Source organism: Hevea brasiliensis, chromosome 5, assembly GCF_030052815.1.
Source record: "Hevea brasiliensis isolate MT/VB/25A 57/8 chromosome 5, ASM3005281v1, whole genome shotgun sequence".
NCBI classification, from domain to species: Eukaryota; Viridiplantae; Streptophyta; class Magnoliopsida; order Malpighiales; family Euphorbiaceae; genus Hevea; species Hevea brasiliensis.
The window spans coordinates 27,854,164-27,864,673 of NC_079497.1; the positions used below are offsets into that span (position 1 = coordinate 27,854,164).

Consider the following 10,510-nt stretch of genomic DNA (forward strand, 5'->3'; position numbering starts at 1 on the left):
ACCGAAAAATCAGGAATGCAACCCGAACAGGGGCATTGTGGGCATTTGACATCCCGAGTTGTCTTTTGACCTAAATGTCCATTGAAAATACATGATATTATATTTGGAAAATGTCATGAAAAATTTAATTAGTGGTACCTAATGTAAATAGCAAAAATGGGATTCAAATTGAGTAATTAACACATTTAAACATATAATATCATTATTTATGGTGAGTGGAGCACTATGGGGTTAAACAACCATTAAATGGGCAGGTGTAAATCCACTAACAAATTTGTAAACTCATCTTCAACCTTCATTCCCTTCCATTGCCGAAGTGAAGATTTCTCCCAAAGAAACTTCATGGCCGCACCATGCATGGAGCTCAAGTTCTCCATGATCAAGCCTTGATTTCTTGCAAGTGTCTTCATGAAAAATGATCCTCACACCATGGGCAGTAGATAGGCAGCAAGAAATGAAAGTTTTTATGGAGTTTTGAAGAATTTCCAAAGTGGTAAGTTTGAGTTTTTGATTGTTGTTTTATTAAAGTTTGTAAGGATGTTATAGGTACTTGATTTATGGAGAAATTTTTGAGGTTTGATGTTTAAAGGGGATGTGTACTTTTGGCAGCCATAGAAACACTTTGAGGACAGCTTATTCTTGCTTCTAAATGGTAGATTAAAGGATTGATTAAATGTATATGTGTGTAGGAAATTATTTGGGTGATGTATACTTAGTATATGTGGATGTGTATTTGAAATTTGAAGCTTGAGAATTAATGGAATGTAATGCATGAATTGGCAGCCTGGTTGGGTGAACCATAAGGATGTTATTTCATGTTTGGATTATGGAATATTAATGTTGAATTGTGTTAGTTGTGATGGCAGTTTGGGTATATGTGTGATGGTGTGAAGTTGGACATGTAAATGAGCATGAATAGGTAGTTAAATTGTTTTAATTGAATTTGACAAATTCTGTACTTAATGGTGTATGTTGAATGTGATTGTAAGCTGCCAAAATGATCAATAAAATGTTGTGAAATATGTTTAGGTTAGGGTACAAACCAGAAATGGCATAAAGGTGAAGTTTGGTAAGGGTTAAACGTGATCTTTGATGAGTATGAATAAAATGCAATAGGGCAGTTTGTGTTTTGGGCCTAGAACCTTAAGTGTGTAGCTCCAATTGGTATGAGACCAATTGGAGGTGAAACTAGGCACCAAATGTGCCAACTTTTATGAAGGAAGCTTGCCAAAATTCTGCTTGTAAGGTAGCTTGAAAAATGACCAAATCCGGATTAAGTGCAAATAAGGCCTGAAAATTGACCATTTGGGCAGTAGTTAGTGTTTAGGCCATAACTCACTCAAAACAGGTCCAATTGACCTGAAATTTTGACCATGAATAGTTAAGACCCATATCTACAAGTCTTATGAAGACACCAAAGCCCAGAAATAACCATAAGCAAGTCAAACAGCTTGCACAAGTTCGGGTCCAAAAACTGGCCGAACCAAAATTGACCTAAAGTGACCTAAAGTGACCAATTTTGATGCATTTTGACCAGCAATAGTAAAATGACCATAACTTGGTCTACATAACTCAGAATGATCTGAAATTTTGTCCCACGTGCAATAAGACATAGATCTACAAGTTTGTAGTTTTCACCGAAACCCGAAAACTGAGGAAACTAGGTCGTCCAGATAGGTCAAACTAGTATCCCGGAATCCAGCAAATTGCAAGAAAATGCAAGATACATGGAAATGAATTTGGTAACACGTACCAACCCTAAAAGACTATCGAATGTGACATATTAGTAACATTAAAACCTAATTTACTTAGAATGCATCGAGGGTCAACATATTAGGTGATTAAGCAAATAATAGAATTCAGTGAATTAATTATCAAGCATTATCGTCAGAGACAATTTAAATGAGTACTAAAGCACCTCGAATTGTGTTTCTCAGTTAGCAACGACTCAGGGAAAGGGAAGGAAACACTGAGTCAGAGCCAAGAGGCATATATCAAAGGTTTGTGCACAATAGTTATTTCTTTTGAATTTTTTTAATTGAAATAAATTATGATTATTTGTATGTCATTGTTTTAAATTATGTTTGTGCACAATAGTTATTTCTTTTGAATTTTTCAATTAAAATAAATTATGATTATTTGTATGTCATTATTTTAAATTATGTTTGTGCATAATAATTTTGACTTCTCATTTTCTACTTAAAAATTTAATTGATCATTGTAGTTTTAAATTGTGTTTGTGCACAATACTTTTTACATTCACTGCTTTCACTAGAAAATTTATTTGGAGAAATGAGTTATGAATATTTTTTTGATTGTTTTGGCTTTGAGAATCTTATTTGAAAATTATTGCGTTGCCTACTTTGCAAATGGAAATTTTGAGATAAAATATGATTTGTGGTTTGTATGAAATATTTAAATATTATGATTTGGAATTATTTTGATTCACACTTGGCATGACACTGTTATTATGTTCTTCCCTCTTTGACTTATCAGTCTGGGGTGATTGTGATTATGTTCCTCCCTCTTTGACTTGCCAGTCTGAGGTGAGTGTGGATGAGTACTCATTATTCAGCTAGCTTCCTCCCTCATTGATTTTGATTATTAGGGTGAGTGTGTCTTGTCGTGGTGTACAACACGGCATGTGTGGAAAAATTGTGCCATGGCCTAAATTGTGTTATCGATTGGCAAAACTGTATTATTCAGTTATTTGATCAAATTGTGTTAATTAAATTATTTGATCAAATTGTGTTATTGATTGGCAAAACTGTATTATTCAGTTATTTGATCAAATTGTATTATGGATTGGCAAAACTGTATTTTTCAGTTATTTGATCAAATGGTGTTATTGATTAGCAAAACTGTATTATTCAGTTATTTGATCAAATTGTGTTATGGATTGGCAAAACCATGTTATTCAGTTATTTGATCAAATTGTGTTATTGATTGGCAAAACTGTGTTACTCAGTTATTTGATCAAATTTATGTTATATGAACTTTGTAAATTGTGAAATGGAATTGTGAACAATTTGATTTGTGAATTGTCAATAAAAGATTTATGTATCGCATTTTAAATTGTTATTGTGCACCACTGAGTAAATTTTACTCAGCGATAGCTTTTCATTGCTGTCGTAGGTAGACAGACTGACAAGGCAACAGACTAGGCTGCTAGTACTATACTGAGAGATCATCGGGTATATTGAGTATACCACATTTTGCATTTTGTACTGTAATGTATGTTCACTGTATGTATATATTGTTCTTGGTTTTGAGTAGTTGTAAATTAAAATTGTACATTGAAGTTGTAAAGTAAATGATGAGTTATTTTGGCTTGTAAAATTTGTACTGTATTTCTTTAATCTCTGTCTTTGAAAAATTATTATGGATTTGAGTTGAAAAACGTATTGTCCTAAATTATGTTGGAGTTTGAGATTGAGAAAAATATTGAAGTGCTTTTAAAAGGTTTTTGAAGAACTATTTTGTCCAAAATACAGATGGCACTCTGCCAAAATTTTTACAGAAATTATTATTAATTCAAATGTGTTAGCTCTTTCACTTAAGTTCAAAAAAATTTTTAACACCTGTAAATAGTGCTCACCACTGTAAAAAGAAGTAAGAAAAGTTTTAAAATCCCTTTTAGTGTATTTAATGGGTTATCAGTAGACGAAGTTGGTAATTCATTAGGTATACTACGGGATCATGTTATGCCTTACAGAGGGGTAGGGTGTGACATTCTGCATCATTTCAAGTATTTGAGTGAAGCCTAGAGCATAGGAGTGCAAAGGGAAGCTTGGAGAGGTCAAAAGACTGAGAATTACTGCTAATACAAAGTACATGGGTCGTGTAAGCAAAGCCACAAACCCGTGTAACTTTCTGCTAAACGAAAGCTAGAGAGCCAATGGAGGAACAAAAGTACACGGGTCATGTAATTAGACTCGTGTAATCTGTAGAGACCCGTGTAAGTCTCTGCCAGACACAAGCTTGAAGAATTTTTTGAGAACAAAAGTACACAGCCCGTGTAGCCAATGCAGACCAGTGTGAGTCTCTATGCCAATGCAAGACTCCACCATTCTGCTCCAGTAAGTTACACGGCCTGGGGTCGTGTAGTGACACACGGGCCGTGTACCATGCGGCAGCCAATTTTTTAACTCGAATTCCCACTCTTATTTGCTCATTCAAATCAGACTCCTAAGGTTTTTTGGACTAAAAAATGACCTAATCCTAGAACAGCTATTATAAATAGAAGCAGAAAACATCAAGAAAAGGGGGAGATCAATCCTTTTACAACACTTTTTAGGAGTTTCAAAGTGGATTCGCTTCTGCACTCTCTCCAGCCGTCTTAAGGAGAAGAATATCAATATCAAGAGGAGTTTTCCAACTGAAGTTCCACAAGATCAAAGCTGTAAACCCTCTTCAGTTCTTTCATTCCATTTCCTTAAACAGATTTTTATTGTTTTATTTCTTCTAGATGATTTATTTTTACTGCCTTTACCTTTTTATCATAATTTTCACACCTTACCCCTCTGTAAGGCATAACATGATCCTGTAGAATACCTAATGAACTACCAAACTTCACCTACCGATAACTCATTAAGTACCCTACAAGGGATTTTGAAACAATTTTCTTACTTTTATAAGTGGTGAGCATTTTCTAATAGGTATTAAAACATTTAATTAAAGTTGAAAACTAGTTAAAATTTTTAGCCCATTTTATTTTTCCGCAAATTTTATAGAAATTTCGGTAGAGTGCCGTCTGTATTTTGAGAAAACAGTTCTTCAAATACGTAAAAAAAAGCACTTCCAATAATTTGTCTCAACAACTTCTTCAATTTCACAATCATCCCAATCAATTTCAACATCATTTATCAATTTCCAAAAATTCAAATCCACAATTTCCAATATTCAACAATCATCAAAATACCATTAATCAATTTCATTCAATTTAAAGCAAAATACTTCCATTCATATTTCATTAAAGATAAAACAATTTAAATACATTATTACAAAAATTTACATTAAGAGAAATTCAAACTAAAATTTATTACAAACTTTATACAAACTGCTCAAGACCAGTTTTACAAGTCCATATCTTTACACACATTACATACATCAAAATAAATTTTTACAGTCAGGGTATAAAATATACCCGATAACTTCAAGCAGGTAGCTCCTCAATCCTCAGCAGCTCAGTCTGCTGCTCTTCTAGTCTCTAAATCTACGACAGCAATAACAGCCATCGCTGAGTACTAGGACTCAGTGGTGCACAACATACTAAAATAATCTTTATGCAGAATTTAAATCATATTTATTCAAAAATTGGACTGAACATGAGAGTTGAACACAAAACATGAATTATGAGATTTTAATCCAAACAATTTCATTTCGAAGTGTCAAAACCAATTTCATAAAACCCACAGTTATATCATGCCATTCGAAACAAATATAATCTCAATAGCCAGAGGCTAAGGAGAAGTCACATCACAAGGCTAGCTAGCTCAAATATATGAATATCCATTCAATTTCTTCTTCTACTAGCACACACCTCAACACTTCAGCTATTTCTTCTTCTACTAGCACACACCTCAACACTTCAGCTAGAGAAGGAATCAAAATTCGAAACTGATTACCCCCACTAGTCATGCTAGTGAGTTGTTCAAATATATGGTCGTGACACTGTGGTTTCAAAACTTATCTTAACAATTTACTAAACATTTATGCCATCTCAAATATACACAAATAACTTTTAACAATTTAAATCAAAAGCATAATAAACATTTCATCACAATGATGTCACAATTCAATGTTTTAAATTATTCAAAACAATATGCAGAAGAAAATTTACAGAAATTCTACGTTGTGCACAAACCTTATATGAGTCACCTTTTGGCCTTGACTCGACACCTCGGGTTCCTTCCCGGTATTCTTTTCCACTGAAACATACAGTTTCACAGTGTTTCAGTATCATAACTTAGCATAAATCCAAAAATAAATTTAAATTCACTTTTACCTAGCTCTAATGTGCTAAACTTGATGTTCTTTAAAATTTGTGTTTCAGGGTTACTATTCACGATACTATTTAAGTCAATTTGTTGACTTTCTTAGGCTTAATAGGTATGGGAATTCTAACTTCACCCACATACCACATTTTGGTTGCTAAATTTGTTGGTTTTGGTTGTTTACTCAAAATCTAAGTCTTTTAGGCAAATTTGCAAATTTTCAGTTTTGGTGTCTTAAGTTGCACTATTCCATTAGTCATTTTTCTGTTAGAATTTGGCAAAACTTTCTGCATAGAAAATGTTCCCTATTGTCTTAAATTTATTCTTCTTTTTGAATCACTCCATTTGGAATTTTGTAGATCATGTTATAGCTATTTGAATCATGGCTGCCGGATTGGACTTAACCCAGATTTCTGGGCACCAAACTGGTTCTGGTAGTTTTAGGTCACCAATTTAGGGTGGCCAATTGACTTGGTTAAGGGCATAATTTGGGTTTAGGGCATAATTTGGGTTAAGGGCATAATTTGGGATCCTAAGCAATCCGAATTTGCATTTGGTTTCAACACTTCTAACCTACTCCAATTGGTCACAAATGATCATTTCTCACCTCAAACAAGGTCAAACACATCATTTGGCCAATTCTCAAAATTTTCTTCAATTTTTCACATGTTCAAAACCTTAGCTACACCCAAAGTTCAACCTAATGCAATTTAAAGTGTGTATTTATGTTCTACACACCTAATTCACCTCAAATAACCATTCAAAACCATCAAACTCATTCATATCAAACCCTAACCCTAGCTGGACGAATTTTCTATTTGGTCCCTCAACAATTATTTTGTTATGATTTTAAGTTACTTTCTAAGTTAATTAAACTAAGAACATAGAAATTGAACAAAAGAATTCAAATTTACATACTAACCTTTGTTTGGTTTTCCAATCAATAATTTTCTTCCCTTTTTTCTTCTTTCTTGCTTCTTTAATCTCCTCTTCTAGTTGCCCAAACAAAGCATAATCATAATTTAGTGGAATTTTTGGGGGATTTATGGGGTTGATTCAAGCTTTGAAAGCTTGAATTTCATGGCCATAGAGGAAACTAAGGAGAAAAGAGAGAGAGTGGAGAGATGGACGTTTTTTTGTTTTGAAGAAGAAGAATGGATTTTTTTTTCTTTTTCTTCTCCTTTTTGTTTTTAGTCTTATGGAAGACCATAAATCAAATTAAATAAATTTTTAATTATAGTATTTATGGCATCATGCATGATGTCATCTCTTTTCACCTTTTCATTTTCTTTTTATTTTTTTATTTATTTTTCCATTAGTTCTTTAATTTAATTCTATATTCCAAAATTTTCATTTCTCAGATTTTATTGGATAGTTAAGTCAGGTGTCAGCTCTAGGAGTGAATTGACCAAATTGCCCTCATCGGTTCAATCCGGTTTGCTAGTTATTTGATATTTCTTCCAGATCCCTGACCTAATTATTTAACCTACTTAACAATTCTTTTTCATGATTTTCTCTTTTCCACTATGTTTGCAATAGTCCTAAGGACTGCAGCGTCACATTTTACGGTTCGAAATTTGACTTTAAATTAACTTCGTAGTCCTTCCCGAGAATATTACCCATCACTGTGACTCTCGGCTCATTTAACTTCTTATGTTCTGTTTTTCTTATTTATACTTAACTAATTGACAATTACTAATTATTTGTATTTAGGGCTTATCTAGTTGTCTTAGTTATGGTTCTAATCCCCTTAATTGTCTGGACCAACACCGGTCACTGGAATAGTGAAATATACTAGGCTATCAAATAGGGGTGTTACAATAATGTTTGCTGAACTCACCATGAGTGAGTAGTTTTAATATTCTGAAATTGGGAGAGTAATGCTTGTAATCATTATTATGGATAAACATTAAGTTTTATTTATTAGATTTGAGATTTGTTCCTTAATTTAATTTCTTGTGATCTTAATGCATGCTATGTGCTGGTACCCACTTAGTATTGATTATAGATATTAATTGAAGGACTGAAAGGTGAAGATTAATATTAAAAAATCAAGATTTTAAACCTAAGAATTCTGACCTAGACATAGCCTGATTACCTTTGTGGAATTTCAAAATTGGTAAAAGACCTTAAAGGGTTTTAATTAATTTGATTGCCACGAAAATCGGGTTTAAGTTAATTAAAATACACCATAGGTGCCTTGAGAGAGGACTTAGGATACCTTAGAACTAATTTCCATCAAGGCAAATGATTCTCAATCCAGTAAATAAATAAGTTAACATCCATAGTAAGATACAAGTGTGAAATCTTAATTCCAAAATTATTTCAAAATAGATCATTTTGTTTTAAGTTTATCATTTTAGTGTTTAAAATAAACAACATTCATTTCCTCAGTATTCGATAGCCTAAACAGTCAAAATTACTGTGTAGATTAGTACTTACTAATCAAATTCCTCATGGGCATGATACTTTACTCATTACTTTATTACTTGTTAGTGATCCCTGCACTTGCGGGGTTGTAAAACTAGCAAACAAGTTTTTAGCATCATTGCCAGAGAATTTAGCTTTAGTAATATCGAGCAATAGGCAATTTAGCTGATTTAGGCAATTATATTTAATATTTAATTTTATTTAATTTATTTTATTTCTTTTCTTTTCTCTCAGGTACCTGACCTAGTATATGACCAGAATAAGGCCAAAAGAAGAAATCTTGGACTGTGATCCCAAAATAGATAGAACTCTGAAAGCCATCAAGAGGGATAGGAAACATCAAAAGCACGATCAAGAAAATCCCAAAATTCCAACCATGGCCGATAATAATGATAGGTCAAGACTCTTGAGAGACTACGGAGCTCCATCTGTCCAAGGATTTCAACCTAGTGTCACAAGACCCATGGTGGAAGCCAACAACTTTGAGTTAAAACCAGCATGGCTTCAAATGATTCAACAAATCCAGTTTTGAGGTTCACCAACAGAAGATCCACACTATCACCTCCAGTGCTTTCTTGCCCTATGTGACACGTTCAAGATGAATGGAGTGTCTGATCAAGCCATAAGACTCAGAGCATTCCCATTATCCCTTCGAGACAGAACAAGGAAGTGGTTACTTTCTCAACCACCTGGAACGTTCACCACTTGGGAAAACCTCTCACAAGCTTTTCTAGCAAGGTATTTCCCACTTGCAAAGACTACAAGACTGAGGCTTGAGCTCAACACGTTCTGACAAAAAGAAGGTGAATCACTCTATGATGCATGGGAGAGATATAAGGACCTGTAAAGGGAATGTCCACACCATGGCATAGAGCATTGGCTACTAGTGCAAAATTTCTATAATGGGTTACTACCCTCTACAAGGAGCATAGTTGATTTAGCTGCAAAAGGTGACTTGATGGAGCACAGTAGAAATGCATATCATAATTATGAGTGGTCAAATGAAAGAGGAAATGCAAGGAGAACAGCAGGGGTCCTGAAAGTGGACACCCTAAGCATGATAAATGCTCAATTTGATCAGCTCACAAGGAGGCTTAATAAAATGCAAGCCAATATTGTAGGGATGAACAATCAATATGAGGACAGCTATAGAGGATTATACATGAGTTCAGAATATAACAGTTTCAATGAACCTCCCACATAACAGATGAACTATGTGAATAATGGGGAAACTTCAACCAGAGGCAACCCAACAATTCATATTCAAACATTTACAACCCTGGATGGAGGAACCACCCAAATTTCTCATGGTCCAATTAGCAGAATCAGACAATAAACAAACAACAGTGGTACAAACCACAAGCATCCCCTGGATTTCAGAACAGAGGCCAAAAATTTGCATAGCCACCACCGCCTCTTCAACCTCAGCAACCTAAACCGAAGATTACCATGGAATCCATGTTGGAAGGCTTCCTAGCAGCTCAACAACAACAGAATGAATTGATTAAATAGCTGACTTCTAGAATGGACCAACTTGCTACCCATAACAAGATGCTAAAGAATCAAATTGCTTAGCAAGCAAGTTCTTCAAGTAAGGCTGCTGGTAAACTGCCTAGTTAACCAGAGATGAACCTAAGGGAGCATTGTAAGGTAGTTACATTGAGGAGTGGGAGAACGCTAGTACAACTAGAGGAAGAACCAACAGAGGAAACCTCAGAAAAATCTGAAAGCCAAGCAGAGAAAAAGGAGAAAGAAGCTAAGAAAGATCAGGAAGAGGAAGCAGGAAGAAAAAAAAGTTACCAAACCCATACCAGCCTCCCCTACCTTTTCCTCAGAGATTTCAGAAAGCCAAATTAGACAAGCAGTTTAGAAAGTTTTTAGAAGTTTTACAGAAATTTTATATCAACATTCCCTTCACTGAAGCACTCTCTCATATGCCATCTTATGCCAAATTTCTTAAGGAAATTCTGTTAAAGAAAAGAAAACTGGAAGACTATGCGACAGTTGCTCTAACAGAGGACTGCAGTGCCATACTGCAAAACAAACTACCTCCAAAGTTGAAAGATCCAGGAAGCTTCTCCATA

The 10,510-nt window shown here is 34.2% G+C and overlaps 1 non-coding gene across 1 annotated transcript; it reads right to left on the bottom strand.

The window, feature by feature from the left end:
• Positions 1 to 9,189: 9,189 nt before the first annotated feature.
• On the bottom strand, positions 9,190 to 9,296 carry LOC131180297 (small nucleolar RNA R71). Its single transcript, XR_009149073.1, has one exon. It is a non-coding gene; the product is annotated as a small nucleolar RNA R71 (small nucleolar RNA).
• Between the last annotated feature and the right edge of the window lie 1,214 nt (positions 9,297 to 10,510).